General features: G+C 37.2%; 1 long non-coding RNA gene and 1 pseudogene across 1 annotated transcript in view; one reads left to right on the top strand and one right to left on the bottom strand.

The window, feature by feature from the left end:
• LOC141584269 (uncharacterized) overlaps positions 1 to 17,336 on the bottom strand; it is a 51,206-nt gene that overhangs the window by 15,860 nt on the left and 18,010 nt on the right. The window lies entirely within an intron of this gene.
• LOC101040588 (nucleophosmin pseudogene) lies at positions 13,141 to 14,333 on the top strand (annotated as a pseudogene).

Below are 17,336 nucleotides of genomic sequence, written 5' to 3'. Positions count from 1 at the left end.
TCTTAAATGTGCATGCTTTTATATTAAGTAGGTATTTCATCCAAGGCTATCATGAAAATACCTCTATTTCTCTTTTGTGAAAAAATGTCATACTTTTTTAAACAACAATCTAACCAAGGTATCTTAAAACTCTTAATATTTTAAATGCAAAAATATGCAGTATCGTCAGTATATTTTTTTAGCACTTCCTTCAAAAGTGTTTTCAATGAAGGGGCTGTTATGTAGTACAACCTCAGAGGTTTAAGTAGCTGAATATATGATTGCTCTAACATTGAAATGTCAACACGGAAGAAAAAACAGTTCTAAATCTAAGATGTATGTCTTCAATATTTTAAAAATATAATTCCATTGTCCTTTTGCATACAATGTTGCTATGAAGAAGACTGCTGTTCATCTTGGAATATGTTTTGTTCCTTTGGGAGTCTTAAAATTTTCCTTCTGATTTACAGTACTGTACTTTATTATATGTCTGGGTGTCAACTGTTTCCTGTCTCTCCTGTTTAGCATTTTGTGCCTTGTTCATCTGAGGCCAGTTATCATTCTTTAATTCTGTCATGTTTATATACATTGTTTTCAATATTTGCTACTCTTTATTTTAATATTTTCCGCACTACAACTTGTATTATCTGTATTATGCTAGATCTATTTGTATAATCTATGTATCTTAATATTCTCCTTTTTTTAAAAGAAATTTCTAATTGTTCTACACTTCATTCCAAGAGAGCTCCTTAGACTGATATATATATATTATATATATATATATAAATATTATATATATATATATATAAAAATATATATATATATATTTTTTTAGACAAAGTCTCGCTTTGTTACCCAGGCTGTAGTGCAGTGGTACAATCTTGGCTAACTGCAATCTCCACCTCCTGGGTTCAAACGATTCTCTTACCTCAGCCTTCTGAGTAGCTGGGACTACAGGCACGTGCCACTGCACCTGGCTAATTTTTGTATTTTTAGTACATATGGGGTTTCACCATGTTGGTCAGGCTGGTCTTGAACTCCTGACCTAATGATCTGCCCACCTCCACCTCCCAAAGGGCTGGAATTACAGGTGTGAGCCAATCCCCAAAGCCTAGACTAATATATTAACCATTAATTCATCTTTCAGCCTTATCCATTCTCTTTATTATACATATTGCATTATTTATTTCAACTATTATAGTTTTATATCTAATATTTTTGTTAATTCTTAAAATTACTTTTTTATATTGATAATATATTACTGATTTATATTCCCTTGGAGAGATAAAAAGTGGATTGAATTACTAAGCATGAGAGTAGCCTAAAGCAAAGCTTGGCTTATGATAGCAATTATAAAATCTGTAACAGACATGTCTTTTAAGCTTCTCTCTTGCTGCACTCTGCTGTTAGCTTGAAATCATGCCTACATCCTCACTAGAGAAATTAAGGAGATTGATCTTATGTTGGTAAAAGTGACTATGAGAATAATACAATCCCTGTGCAAAAAATCTACTTGAGTGAGGTACTGATTAAAACAACCATTGTAACGATCTGGGCAGTCATTCTTCTGCCCTTCCATCTGGAAACTCCTGGGGCTCTCAGGTTACAAACAAGAAGGACAACCTTTTTCTAATGCTATTTATTCTGGTGAAAAGCCCTCATCTAAGGAGATGCTTAGTGGAGAGATGAATGGCAAACATTACCCATTCCACTGGGGAACCCAGAGCGTTCTGTGTTAAAATTTATTGTGTCCCTTCATCCTAGATCTCAGTGGGGTAAATAATATTGTTAAGAGAAGATTTTCTTTAATTGAAATACAGACAAGGTGATGATCAACAAAGCCAAAAGTTGGTACTCTGAAAGAGTAATATATTAGATAAACATCTGATAAAATCTCATGAAGTAAAAGAAAATAGAGGGAATCCATGGATAAATTGTATTTTGAATGCCAAAAGGGACATAAGTACAGAAATAAAAAATATTTTTTTAAATAAAATAAAACTAATTTTATGCCAACATAGTTAAATACTTAGCAAAATAGACACATTTCTAAAAATTAATGCTTATCAACTTAGAGAAAAAATAATAGAAAGTCACGTAGTTCTATACATTTTTTTAATAAAGAAAACACCTGATAGTTTTATAGGCAAATTCTACCAAATTTATAGGAAAAAAGCATTTCAGTATTATGACTATTTTTCAAAAAAATAGATAAAATAAATATTTTCTTACTTATTTAATAAATCCAGGATAATCCTGATACAAAATTGAAAAAGTACATTATAAGAAAGAAAATGATATGTGAAACTATTATGCAGAAAATTATATCAACACTATTGAGGTTAAAAATAAAAACAACTAATGATACGGAGGGATTGGAAGATTCAATGTTATAAAAATGTCATTTCTCCCAAGACTGATCTATGAATTCAGTGCAATGCCAAACAAAACCCTACTGAATTTTCATTTTGGATGCTGGGGTATGAATTGATAAGCTGATTCTAAAATTTGTATGTGAATGCAAACAACTCAAACTATCCATAAAAACTCAAGAAAAGAAAAACAAAGTGAGTTAAAATGACTTCCTGTGTTCCATATCAAGCTTTTAAAAGTATAATAATTAGATCAATGTGGTATTGGTGCAAAAGAATGAACAAATATAGGAATGAAATCAAATGAGGAGCCCAAGAATAAATTTCAAACATACATGACACTTGCTGATTGACAAAAAGGCACTTCTGAGTAAAATAATTTATAATGATTAATAAGAACATATGCAACCCAATTATAAACAAAAGAAATAGGCAAGAGACTTTTAACACACAATTTGCAAACTGGGATAGCCAAACAGCCAGTGAGTATATTAAAGGGTTTCCAACCTTAATAGCAACCAAATGGACAGATCCAAGGTGGCTGATTAGGAGTAGCTCAGGATAGCAGCTCCCAGCGAAAGCACAGAGGGTGAGTGGATGCTACATTTTCAGACAGATTTTTATTGCCCACAGACCAGGAGATTCGCCAGTGGAGGAGCCCCACGGGTCACCAGCACAGCTGTTTTGGCTGGCGCGGCGGGTCTCCGCACAAAATGCATGGGTCCGGGCACCATTTTACCTGGTGATTGGAGCTCCTGGGAGACAGAGTCACCCATTCAACTGATAAAAAGGGGACTGAAACAGGGAGCCAGGTCAGGAGATTCCTGGGCAAAAAAGTGCCATGAATCTCAATGTGGCTGTTTCAGCTGGCACAGTGGGTCATCGCACGGGACATCACACAGATCCCAGTGCCTTTTCAACAGGCAACTGGAACACCTGAAAGATAGAGTCGCCCATTCAACTGAAGAAAAAAAGGGGGTCTGAGGCATGGAGCCAGGTGATCAGGCTCAGCTGGTCCCACCCCCACAAAAAAAACAGCAAGCGCAGTGGAACCCAGGATGGTCTAGCTCTGTGGGGTAGGGGCATCCGCCATTACCGAGGCAGTCCACCACTACAGAGGTAGTCCACCATTGCTGAGGCAGCCCGCTATTGCTGCGGCAGCCCGCCATTACAGAGAAAGTCCGCGATTACAGAGGTGGGCCGCCATTGCCGAGGCAGTTCTAACTATACCCATATAAACAGGACTGCAGGGAAGTTCACAAAGCAGCTGGGCAGAGCCCACGGTAGCTCAGCAAAGCCTCTGCAGGGAGACTGTGACTAGGCTGCCTCCTCGCTGGGTGGGGCAACCCTGAAAAAAGGCAGCAACATGACAGAAACTTATAAATAAACCCCTAACACCCAGAGAGAGAGAACCTGTGGAAACAAACAAAAAAGGCATTTATTAGTTCTGCTGCAGCAGACTTAAATGTAACTGCCTAGCAGCTCTGAATGAACAATGGAGCTTATAGCTCAGCACTTGAGCTCCTATAAAGGACAGACTGGTTCCTCAAGCAGCTCCCTGACCCTTGTATATCCAAAGAGTCACCTCATAAAGGAGAGCTCAGACTGACATCTGGCAGGTATTCTTCTGGGACAAAGACAGCAGAAGATGAAACTGGCAGCAACCTTTACTGTTCTGCAGCCACTGCAGGTGATCCGCAGGCAAACAGGGCCTGGAGTGGACCTCAGCAATCCTATAGCAGAGGGGCCTGTTTGTTAGAAGGAAAACTAAGAAACAGAAAAAAAATAACTATATCATCAACAATCTGGATGTCCACTCAGAGACCCAATCTGAAAGTCAACAACTACAAAGATGACAAGTGGATAAATCCACAAAGATGGGAAGAAACCAATACAAAAAGGATGAAAACACCCAAAATCAGAATGCCTCTCCTCCTACAAGGGATCACAGCTCCTCACCATCAAGGGAACAAGGCTGGATGGAGAATGAGTGTGATGAATTGACAGAAACAGGCTTCAGAACATGAGTAGTAAGAAACTTCTCTGAGCTAAAGGAACATGTTCTAAACCAATGCAAAGAAACTAAGAACCTTGAAAAAAGATTTGACAAAATGATAACGAGAATAAACAGCTTAGAGAAGAATGTAAGTGAATTGATGGAGCTGAAAAACACAACACAAGATCTTTGCAGAGCATACACAAGTTTCAGCAGCCAAATTGACCAAGCAGAAGAAAGGATATCAGAGGTCAAAGGTCAACTCAATGAAATAAAATGAGGAGGCAAGATAGAGAAAAAGGGTAAAAAGGAATGAACAAAGTCTCCAAGAAATATGGGATTATGTGAAAATACGTAATCTACGTTTGATAGGTATACCTGAATGTGACGGAGAGAATGAATCCAAGCTGGAAAACCCTCTTCAGGATGTTATCCAGGAGAACTTCCCCAACCTAGCAAGACAGGCCAATATTCAAGTCCAGGAAATACACAGAACACCACAAAGATATTCCTCAAGAAGAGCAACCCTAAGGAACATAATCATCAGATTCACCAGGGTTGAAATGAAGGAGAAACTGCTAAGGGCAGGCAGAGAGAAAGGTCGGGTTACACACAAAGGGAAGCCCATCAAACTCACAGCAGATATCTCAGCAGGAACCCTACAAGCCAGAAGAGAGTGGTGGCCAATATTCAACATCCTCAAAGAAAAGAACCTTCAACCCAGAATTTCATATCCAGACAAAATAAGCTTCATAAGTGAAGGAAAAATAAAATTCTTTACAAAGAAGCAATTATTCAGAGATTTCATCACCACCAGGCCTGCTTTACCAGAGCTCCTGAAAGAAGCACTAAACACAGAAAGGAACAACCAGTACCAGCCACTCAAAAAACACACCAAATGGTAAACAGCATCGACACAATGAAGAAACAGCATCAACTAATGGGCAAAACAGCCAGCTAGCATCAAAATGGCAGGATCAAATTCACACATAACAATATTAACCTTAAATGTAAATGGACTAAACGCCCCAATCAAAAGACACAGACTGGCAAATTGGAAAAAGAAGCCAAAACCTATTGGTGTGCTGTATCCAGCAAACCCATCTCACATGAAAGGATAGACGAAGGCTCAAAATAAAAGGATAGAGGAAGATTTACCAAGGAAATGGAGAGCAAAAAAAAAAAAAAAAAAAAAAGCAGGAGTTGCAATTCTCATCTCTGATAAAATACACTTTAAACCAACAAAGATCAAAAGAGACAAAGAAGGACATTACATAATGGTAAAAGGATCAATGCAATAAGAAGAGCTAATGATCCTAAATATATAGGCACCCAATACAGGAGGACCCAGATACATAAAGCAAGTTCTTAATGACTTACAAAGAGACTTAGGCTCCCACACAATAACAGTGGGAGACTTTAACACCCCATTGTCAATATTAGACAGATCAACGAGAGAGAAAATTAACAAGGATATCTAGGACTTGAACTCAGACCTGGACCAAGCACACCTAATACTCCACCCCAAACCCACAGAATATACATTCTTCTCAGCACCACATCACACCTACTTTAAAACTGACCACATAATTGGAAGTAAATCACTCCTCAACAAACCCAAAAGAATGGGAATCATAACAAACTGTCTCTCACACCACAGTGCAATCAAGTTAGAACTCAGGATTTGGAAACAGACTCTGAATCACACAACTTCATGGAAACTGAACAACTTGCTCTTGAATGTTGACTGGATAAACAATGAAATGAAGGCAGAAATAAAGATGTTCTTCGAAACCACAAGAACAAAGACACAACATACCAGAATCTCTGGGACACATTTAAAACAGTGTCTAGAGGAAAATATATAGCAATAAATGTACACATGAGAAGCAAGGAAATATCTAAAATTGACACCCTATTGTCAAAATTGAAAGAGCTACAGGAGCAAGATCAAAAAAACTCAAAACCTAGCAGAAGACAAAAAATAACTAAGATCAGAGCAGAACTGAAGGAGATAGAGACAAAAAAAAAATCCTTCAAAAAAATCAATAAATCCAGGAGCTGGTTTTTCGAAAAGATCAACAAAATAGACCACTAGCCAGATTAATAAAAAAGAAAAGAGAGAATAACCAAATTGATGCAATAAAAAACAATAAAGGGGATATCACCACAGATTCCACAGAAATTCAAACCACCATCAGAGACTATTAGAAACAACTCTATGCACACAAACTCGTAAACCTGGAAGAAATGAATAAATTCCTAGACACTTGCATCCTCCCAAGCCTAAACCAGGAAGAAGTTGAAACCCTGAATAGACCAATAACAAGGACAGAAGTTGAGGCAGGAATTAAGAGCCTACCACCCCAAGAAAGCCAAGGTCCAGATGGGTTCACAGCTGAATTCTACCAGACATACAATTCTACCAGACATACAAAGAGGAACTGATAACCATTCCTTCTGAAACTATCCCGAACCATCCAAAAAGAGGGAATCCTTCCCAAATCATTTTATGAAACCAACATCATCCTGATACCAAAACCTGGCAAAGACTCAGCAAGAAAGGAAAACTTCAGACCAATATCCATGATGAACATAGATGCAAAAATTTTCAATAAAATACTGGCAAACTGACTGCAACAGCACATCAAAAAGCTTATCCACCATGATCAAGTGGACTTCATCCTGGGGATGCAAGGCTGGTTCAACATTTGCAATTCTATAAACATAATTCACCACATAAACAGAACCAAAGACAAAAACCACATGATTATCTCAATTGATGCAGAGAAGGCCTTTGACAAAATTCAACAACTTTTATGCTCAAAAACCTCAATAAACTAGGTATTAATGGAATGTATCTCAAAATAATAAAAGCTATTTACGACAAACCAACAGCCAATATCATACTGAATGGGCAAAAACTGGAAGCATTCCCTTTGAAATCTGGCACTAGACAAGGATGCCCTCTCTCACCACTCCTATTCAGTATAGTATTGGAAGTTCTAGCCAGAGCAATCAGGCAAGAAAAAGAAATAAAGGGTATCCAAAAAGGAAAGGAGGAAGTCAAATTGTCTCTATTTGCAGGCGACATGATTGTATATGTAGATGACCCCATCATCTCAGCCCAAAATCTCCTAAAACTGATAAGCAACTTCAGCAAAGTCTTAGGAAATCAAATCAATGTGCAAAAATCACAAGCATTCCTATACATTAACAGACTAAAAGAGAGCCAAATCAAGAACAAACTGCCATTCACAATTGCTACAAAGAGAATAAAATACCTGGGAATACAACTAACAAAGAGTGTAAAAGACTTCTTCAAGGAGAACTAAAACCACTGCTCAACGAAATAAGAGAGGACACAAACAGATGGAGAAACATTCCATGCTCATGATTAGGAAGAATCGATATGGTGAAAATGGCCATACTGCCCAAAGTAATTTATAGATTCAATGCTATTCCCATCAAGCTACCAATGACCTTCTTCACAGAACTGGAAAAAAAACACCTTAAACGTCATATGGAACCAAAAGAAAGCCCACATAGCCAATTCAATTCTAAGCAAAAAGAACAAAGCTGGAGGCATCACACTACCAAACTCCAAACTACACTACAAGGCTACAGTAATCAAAACAACATGGTACTTGTACCAAAACAAAGATATACACCAATGGAACAGAACAGAGGCCTCGGAGGCAATGCCACACATCAACAACCATCTGATCTTTGACAGACCTGACAAGAACAAGCAATGGGGAAAGGATTGCCTATTTAATAAATGATGCTGGGGAAATTGGCTAGCCATGTGCAAAAAGCAGAAACAGGACCCCTTCCTGACACCTTACACTAAAATTAACTCCAGATGGATTAAAGACTTAACCATAAGACCTAACACCATAAAAACCCTAGAAGAAAATCTAGGCAAAACCATTCAGAACATAGGCATAGGCATGGACTTAATGACCAAAACACCAAAAGCATTGGCAACAAAAGCCAAAATAGACAAACGGGACCTAATCAAACTCCACAGCTTCTGCACAGCAAAAGAAACAGTCATTAGAGTGAATCAGCAACCAACAGAATGGCAAAATATTTTTGCAATCTACCCATCTGACAAAGGGCTAATATCCAAAATCTACAAAGAACTAAAACAGATTTACAAGAAAAAATCAAACAAGCCCATTCAAAAGTGAGTGAACGATATGAACAGACACTTTACAAAAGAAGACATACATGAGGCCAACAAACATATGAAAACATGCTCAGCATCACTGGTCATTAGAGAAAAGGAAATCAAAACTACATTGAGATACCATCTCACACCAGTCAGAATGGCGATCATTAAAAAAATCTGGAGACAACAGATGCTGGAGAGGATGTGGAGAAATAGGAACACTTTTACACTATTGGTGGGAGTATAAATTAGTTCAAGTATTGTGGAAGACAGTGTGGCGACTCCTCAAGGACCTAGAAATAGAAATTTCATTTGACCCAGCAATCCCATTACTGGGAATATATCCAAAAGATTATAAATCGTTCTAAGGACACGTGCACACGAATGTTCACTGCAGCACTGTTTACAATAGCAAAGACCGGGAACCAACCCAAATGCCCATCAATGACAGACTGAACAGGGAAAATGTGGCACATATACACCATGGAATACTATGCAGCCATAAAAAACGATGAGTTTATGTCCTTTTTAGGGACATGGGTGAACCTGGAAACCATCATTCTCAGCAAACTGACACAAGAACAGAAAATCAAACACTGCATGTTCTCACTCATAGGTGGGTGTTGAACAATGAGAACACATGGACACAGGGAGGGGAGCATCACATACTGGGGTCTGTCGGGGGGAAATAGGGGAGGGACAGCAAGGGTTGGGGAGTTGGGGAGAGATAGCATGGGGAGAAATGCCAGATATAGGTGATGGGGAGGAAGGCAGCAAGTCACACTGCCATGGGTGTACCTATGCAACATTCCTACATGCTCTTCACATGTACCCCCAAACCTAAAATGCAATTAAAAATTAATTAATTAAATAAAATAAAAATAGTAACAAAATAATTAAATCAAATCAAAAGCACAATGAACCATTCCAATTTCGGGGTAAGATGAAGCATACTTCATCCTGTCTCCCTCCATGAACACAGGAATAAAATCTTGTCAGAATGCATGGAGCAGCTATCTGAAGGCACAGAAAATTAAACAGCAGCAAGAGAACTAGGGAACAAGACCAGAATTCAAAGTGTTACTCAACTGACAATGTTCAATAGTTTTCTCTTCCAATATACCCTGACCTGAACTCAAAGCTCCAGTGTCCCCGAAAATTAGCACTGAGGTACAAATCGATAATTTCTCTAGTTCTAGTTTGAGGGGCTGGAAAAGGAACTTCTAATGCTCAGTAAGAGAGCAGAAAATTTGTTTTTGTTGTTGTTGTTTTGTTTTTTCCCTTTCTCATCTCTGCATTGTCTGGCACCATAGTTTCCAAGAAGTTCCATGGTCATGGTGGTGGTGGTGTTGACAATGACTGTTAGAAGGAGACTCCCAGGAACCAACACTCTGAAAGTTTCTTTCTGGTTGGTGAAGCAGGGGTTTCCAGTAGGTGATACCAACCCCATTGCTTTGTTTCTCTCTCCATCCTCTCATTGCTTGGCCTCAGATGTGAACACAGTTGTGTAATTACACGGCAGAAAGGCATAGTTAAATCCTCAACTTCTAGCTAGAAGACCTAAAAATAAAGTATTTGATGAGCTATAGTAAAAGTAGTAGCAATGTAGTAAAATGTATGACAACATTGCAAAAAGGATGTGAAGAGTTGGGAATATATTGTTGTATGTGAAGCAGGATGTGATTATATCTTATATCTTATTGTGATATAAGAAATGTATATTTGGTATTTGTGCCAGTTCCTAACACAAGGACTTCTAAAACCCTTGGAAATTCATAAGTGATAGGGGTTACAGGAACACTTCGTTATTCTTAATAAGCTTCCTTCAACCATACTGGATTTTATGCTGATGAGGTGACTTTTGCTGGACCCACAGATAGCTTCAGTATGGAAACTGGTTGACCAAGAAAGAACCATATAGTGAGAAGGTTGGAACTTTCAGTCCTATGCCCTGATCTCCCAGAAGCGGAGAGGAGTCAGAGATTAAGTAATCACCAAAAGCCAGTGATTTAATTATTCATGCCTACATAAAGAAATCTTCATTAAAAACCCCTAGACAACAAAATTTGTAAAGCGTCTAGTTTGGTGAACTCACTGAGGTGCTGAGAGAGTGACATGCCTAAAAGGGGCATAAAATCACCTCCTCCCAGATACCCTGACCTATACATCTCTTCCATTTGACTTCCTTTTGGCTATCCTTTATAATAGGAACTGTTAACAGTACATGAAGTAAATAGAAAATAAAATAGTAAATAAAGCACTTTCCTGAGTTCTGTGAGTCATTCTAACAAATTACAGATCCTGAGGAAGGGGTTGAGCACCACTGACTTATAGTCAGTCAGAAATATGGGTTGCCCGGATTTCTGACTGGCATCTGAAGTGGGGACAGTCTTGTGGGATTGAACCCTTAACAATGTGGGATTTGTGCTGACTCCAGGTAGTGTCTGAATTGAATTGATTGATTTGCAGGGCATTAAGTTGGGTCTAGGGAGTTAAAAAATTGGTATAGGGAAAACTAAACTTTTGTTTTCAGAAGTATTGTGAGTAAAAACAGTTTAGACAGTATATTATTTGAAGGTAAATTGTGACTAAAGATATAATTATATACATATATATGCACACACATTGAGACATTAGTGAAGATAAAATTATCATGAAACATAAATAATCCAAATTAGAAGAAAGTAATTAGAACAAAGAGGAGAAGGAAAAAATAATCTAGCAGGATGGTAGGGTATCATCTAATAATATCAATACTTACAACAAATATAAAACACTTAAACACTAATTGAAAGAAAGTTTGGATCTATAGACCAATCAAAAGAAAGACTGGATGAAAAGTAAGACTCTCATACCTGCTGTCTACAAGAATCTCATATTAAAGATGAAATAGATTAGTTAAAAGTATAAAATAAGATGAACCATGCAAACACTCATCACGAGAGCAGGTGTATTTGCCTTAATAAAAGGCAAAGTGACTTGAGAACAAAGGATATTACCAGGGCATAAAGATGGATATTATATACTCATAACAAGGCCAATTCATTGCTAATATTGAAAAATCCTAAATGTGCATCCATCTAATAGCAAAGATTAAAAATGAAGCAAAACTGATGGAATTTAAAGCGGAATAGATAATCTACTATTACGCTGTAGACTTTATCACTCTTATCTCAGTAATTGGTAGAGCGAGTAGACAGAAAATCAGTTGGTATATATATGGCATGAATAACACTACATCTAGTCTATATTTATTGGATACTTTATCCAACAACATCAGAAAATACAATCTTAAACTGTACATCAATACCAAGATAGCACATATACTAGGCCTCTAAAAAGACCTCACAGATTTTAAATGACTCATATCAGACAAAGGATGTTCTCTGATCATAATGGAATTAAACTAGAAATAAAAAACAAAAAGATATCTGAAAAATAATCCAAATATTGGAAAATTAAATAGCATACCTCTAATTAACTCAAGTCACAGAAGAATCAAAAAGGAAATTAGAAAATATTAATTATATTTTTTATGACCGAGTTGTGATTTCACAGAATTTCATGTCATGAAAATTCATCAGGTATACATTTTGTTTGGTGTACATTTCTGTATGTATATTATACATCTCAACACAATGAAATAAGAACTAGAATGGACAAATATCTAGGAAAATATAATTTAGCAAAATAGTCAAGATGAAATAGAAAGAAGTTGAAGCAAGACTGGAGCTGCAGTAGGCAGCCTAGTTGGGTAAATTCCACAAGCCCCCAACAAATCAAAGAAAATGATAACAGCAAAGAAGAAAATGCACAGACAACATTTCTACAAAACTAAATGTCATGTTATTTCCATAGATTCCAAAATACAAGTGGGCACCATCGAATATCAACAGCAATAAAATGTGTGGTACCAGCGAAGTGCCCAACAATGAAAGCAAAGGAAAGCAAAATGACTTGAGAATCCCATATATTGAACTGTTGGCAGGTACTCATCTCTGAAGTAGAATCCCTGCTCAATATAGCTCAGCAGGCTAATCTGAGAAGAGCAGACAAATCTAGAAAGAGGTTAAGTGAGAGTGAGGGGAACACAAAATTCAGATAGTTCTGGGGTATATGCATCTATGAACTTTTGAAATTAACCAACTGAAATTCTCTCAAACTAGAATGAGCAAAACAGGGGCAACAATGGCTAAGAGATGGTACAGAAAAAACTAGGGAAGGAGACCAGAGGACACGTCTCAAAAGGGCCGTAATTTTTAGCACTTCACAATAGGCACAGAAGAGGGAGCTCTAGAGCCATGAAACGAGGAGCATCTCCTGACCCCATACTTCCCTTCTAGTAATAGTCCAGGAAAATCCATTTTGCTTATGTAATACTTGAGCCACAGAATATGGTGGCAGTCAAACCTCAAACAAAGTATGTAACAAAGTTTTGCAAAAATCCACCTTTTAAAAAAGCAAAAGAAACCTTTATCTAACGAAGGCTTTTATTAAGTGTTAAAAAAGTTATTGCTACAAGATTATGCCACACATAAGACAGTAAGACGATGTTTTACGTGGCACTTATTAGCATCAATTGTTCTTCAGTTTTGATTAAAAATAATTTTCTTTCCCTAGTGTGAGTCCGTCCTGAGTGGCTGTTCTTTTGAGCAGTCGTCGTTTGTCTCCGTCCGCCTTCTCTTCCACCTAAGTGCGTGTCGCCACCCGATGGAAGATTCGATGGACATGGACATGAGCCCCCTGAGGCCCCAGAACTATCTTTTCGGTTGTGAACTAAAGGCCGACAAAGATTATCACTTTAAGGTGGATAATGATGAAAATGAGCACCAGTTATCTTTAAGAATGGTCAGTTTAGGGGCTGGTGCAAAGGATGAGTTGCACATTGTTGAAGCAGAGGCAATGAATTACGAAGGCAGTCCAATTAAAGTAACACTGGCGACTTTGAAAATGTCTGTGCAGCCAACGGTTTCCCTTGGGGGATTTGAAATAAAACCACCAGTGGTCTTACGATTAAAGTGTGGTTCAGGGCCAGTGCATATCAGTGGACAGCACTTAGTAGCTGTGGAGGAAGATGCAGAGTCAGAAGATGAGGAGGAGGAGGATGTGAAACTCTTAAGTATGTCTGGAAAGCGATCTGCCCCTGGAGGTGGTAGCAAGGTTCCACAGAAAAAAGTAAAACTTGCTGCTGATGAAGATGATGATGATGAAGATGATGATGATGATGATGATGAAGATGATGATGATGATGATGATTTTGATGCTGAGGAAACTGAAGAAAAAGTGCCAGTGAAGAAATCTATACGCGATACTCCAGCCAAAAATGCACAAAAGTCAAATCAGAATGGAAAAGACTCAAAACCATCATCAACACCAAGATCAAAAGGACAAGAATCCTTCAAAAAACAGGAAAAAACTCCTAAAACACCAAAAGGACCTAGTTCTGTAGAGGACATTAAAGCAAAAATGCAAGCAAGTATAGAAAAAGGTGGTTCTCTTCCCAAAGTGGAAGCCAAGTTCATCAATTATGTGAAGAATTGCTTCCGGATGACTGACCAGGAGGCTATTCAAGATCTCTGGCAGTGGAGGAAGTCTCTTTAAGAAAATAGTTTAAACAATTTGTTAAAAATTTTCCGTCTTATTTCATTTCTGTAACAGTTGCTATCTGGCTGTCCTTTTTATAATGCAGAGTGAGAATTTTCCCTACCGTGTTTGATAAATGTTGTCCAGATACCATTGCCAAGAATGTGTTGTCCAAAATGCCTGTAGTTTTTAAAGATGGAACTCCACTCTTTGCTTGGTTTTAAGTATGTATGGAATGTTATGATAGGACACAGTAGTGGTGGTCAGGCATGGAAATGGTGGGGAGACAAAAATATACATGTGAAATAAAACTCAGTATTTTAATAAAGTAAAAAATAATAATAATTTTATACCAATATAACTACCATAATATACATAAAACTCAGACTGGAATGTTTGCTTGGTGGTTTCTTGTAGCTAAAATGCATCACTGAGTCAAATAAAATATCTTAAAACATTTATAAGAAACTTTTGGTAATAGCAAAGAAGACAGAAGATGTTGCACGGTGATGGATGGCAACATAAACCTAGATCTATTAAATTCAGGAGCTTGCATCATTAATGTCAGTAATTATTTCAAGCAGTGACTGCCCAGAGGAAAAGTGGTCTGTGCTGCTGCAGAAAACAACAGAGCAATAGCTTTTGGCCATTGTACAGATTTACAACACTACAAAAACTCATTAGTTTGGGCTTTCCCATTCTTTCTTCAAACACCTATGGTGAGTATAATGAAAATGGACTAAACAGCCAAAAGAAAGAGGCACATGTTTTTACAAGTGGCAGTTATAGGTAGACTTTAGGTTCTGATGGAATATGAAGACTTTTGATGATGTTTCCAGCTGGGCCCTAACTGAGTTCCCATTTTTGAAGCTGTAGTTCTGAAACTTTCAGGCTACATTTTACTTCCCTTTTCAATTTCACTAGTTGGTGCCTCTTTATTTTTAAAAAAATAGTATTTGTTTTTTTTTTTTAAACTGTACAACTATTTGTCTGTGTAGTATAATTACAGGAATTTTTGTAACTGTCAAAGTAAGTCTTTTCAAAACAGATGTTTGAGATAATTATATAAAGTCAGACATTAAAAATATGTACTTTTAATAGTATCAGCAGTAACATTTTTAATTGAGAAGTGATTTCGTTAAAACATAACTAAACATGGTAAATCTATTAATAAAAAGTCTGAAATAAAGACTGTTACACAGGGTTTGAAAATATATTAATTACTTTCTAATTTTTTTACTGTTTTATATATCTGAATCCAATTTTCCTTTTAGACATTAAAAGAAAAATCCTATTTCAAATAAACAGAAGCAGAATCTTTTGGCTTGTACCATTATAGTAGTCTCTTCCTCTAATCTGTTTACCTCTGCTTCTTTTCTTACTCTACAATCAACCAGCACCTGTTCTATTTCCAATGTAAAATATATATCTTCCTGTCATATTTATCATTCATCTTTTCAAAATCTCATCAAAATAATAAGTGAGTTAAAAGAAAAGAGTTAATCCATAACAGCATTAAGGATTGAAGTTAGAAATATCAGCAGACCAAAGATCGTGATGAATTTATACAATAGGCGATGAAGGGACTGTGTTGACAAATAAGCCAGGGCTGAAGGTGGATCTTGAACAGATACAGAGAAAGATGGACAATGGCAAAAGCTGTTCCTGGTACAGTGGTCAGGTAAGAAGGACAGGTGAGGGAACTGTGGTACAAATCAAGGTTGAGTACTCTCTGGAAACACAGAACATTATACTTAGGAAGAACTAGTTCACCTGGTTGGGGCCTGTGGAGCATGGGTGAATGCATAGCTAATCCATCTGCTTGGTATACATACACACAAAATATGTATTGAGGTGTGGACAAGCACAATACATATTTGTTGAACAAATTAATGAGTCCAGAGATATTATTTCTATTACACACCAGTCATGACAAAAATCAATGGCTTGAGCTGTTATCCTGGAAGCACTGAGCTCCAGACCCACAGTTAGAGAAATTTTAACTCCTCCCATGAGACTAGAAAGGTTAAAAGGAAAAAAAATACCCAGTGGCAACTTTTCCCCACTATCTCAGTTCCCAATATCAAATCCCTATTGGCCCTGTACCTTACATTCCTTAGCCTCAACCATTACTGCAGTTTATGATTCTTCTCCAGTTGCTCTTAATCACAGTCAGGTAAACCTTACCATCCCTACTCCAGCGCATCCCCCGGGAGTCAGGGCTCCTTCCACACAGCAGAGAATTTTCACTCTGTGTGACAATGATTTCCATCAACCTTAGATAATTGGATTTCTAAGTGATTAAACTCTTTCATTCTACCCAAAGTACCCATATTCTTTTAGGAGGTTAAGTCACATTTGTCAAGGAGCAGGCTGAAGAGTTCTTTGTGTGGCCTGTCCCTGTTTAGACTTACTCTAAAGCAATTACTTTGTCCCCTTGAGAGTGTACTGAAACTTGAGCTGTGTTTTCCCTTCCTTCCCCTGCCATAATAAGAGACTCTGCCCTAATATGGACCAACCATTATTACCCATGTCCCTTAATCCTGATATTTGCACATACAATCATCAGTTACAGGCTTTCCTTGACTCTTCCAAATTGCCTAGAGGATCTTGTGCACAAAGGAACCCAGTGGTCTGCTGAGATGACCAAGAATTCTTGAAATGAATGGTCCTCTAAGGTAAACTAAATTGTAATTATTATAATTATATATTCAATACATTTAGAAGTATTTCATTTGAATAGCATACTAGCCACATTATTTTGTTAATCACTAGCATTATTTTCACAATTGTTTTTTATACTTTGAAAGCAATGGTGTATAGTATTATGAACATAAAGTTATTAGACTGACTTACTCACATGAAGATATCAGTCCTCTATCTTTTTGGTTATATCATGTATTTTGACTTCATACTCTTCACTTTCCTCATTTACTTTACATATCTAATTTTTTCACTGTGTTCCAACGGTTGAGATTTGTCAAGTCAAGAGGATCCTGTGATAGCTCTCAGTGGTTTGAGCATCAGTAAGTCAAAATGGGAGCTTTTACAGCTTAAAAAGTTGAAAGAATTTCTGTGATAAAGAAAACTCCCCAAAATAATGAATTTTGTTGTAAATATTGTGTTTGTTGACATTTATATTCTACTGCTAAAGATTTTTTCTCTTTTTAATATTTTATGTGTTCCCTTCCATGCAAATCAGAATCCCTAGTTTTATTTTTTCATTTTT

The sequence above is a fragment of the Saimiri boliviensis genome, chromosome 4 (assembly GCF_048565385.1).
Source record: "Saimiri boliviensis isolate mSaiBol1 chromosome 4, mSaiBol1.pri, whole genome shotgun sequence".
Taxonomy (NCBI): Eukaryota; Metazoa; Chordata; class Mammalia; order Primates; family Cebidae; genus Saimiri; species Saimiri boliviensis.
This window is presented reverse-complemented; position numbering and strand designations above follow the sequence as displayed.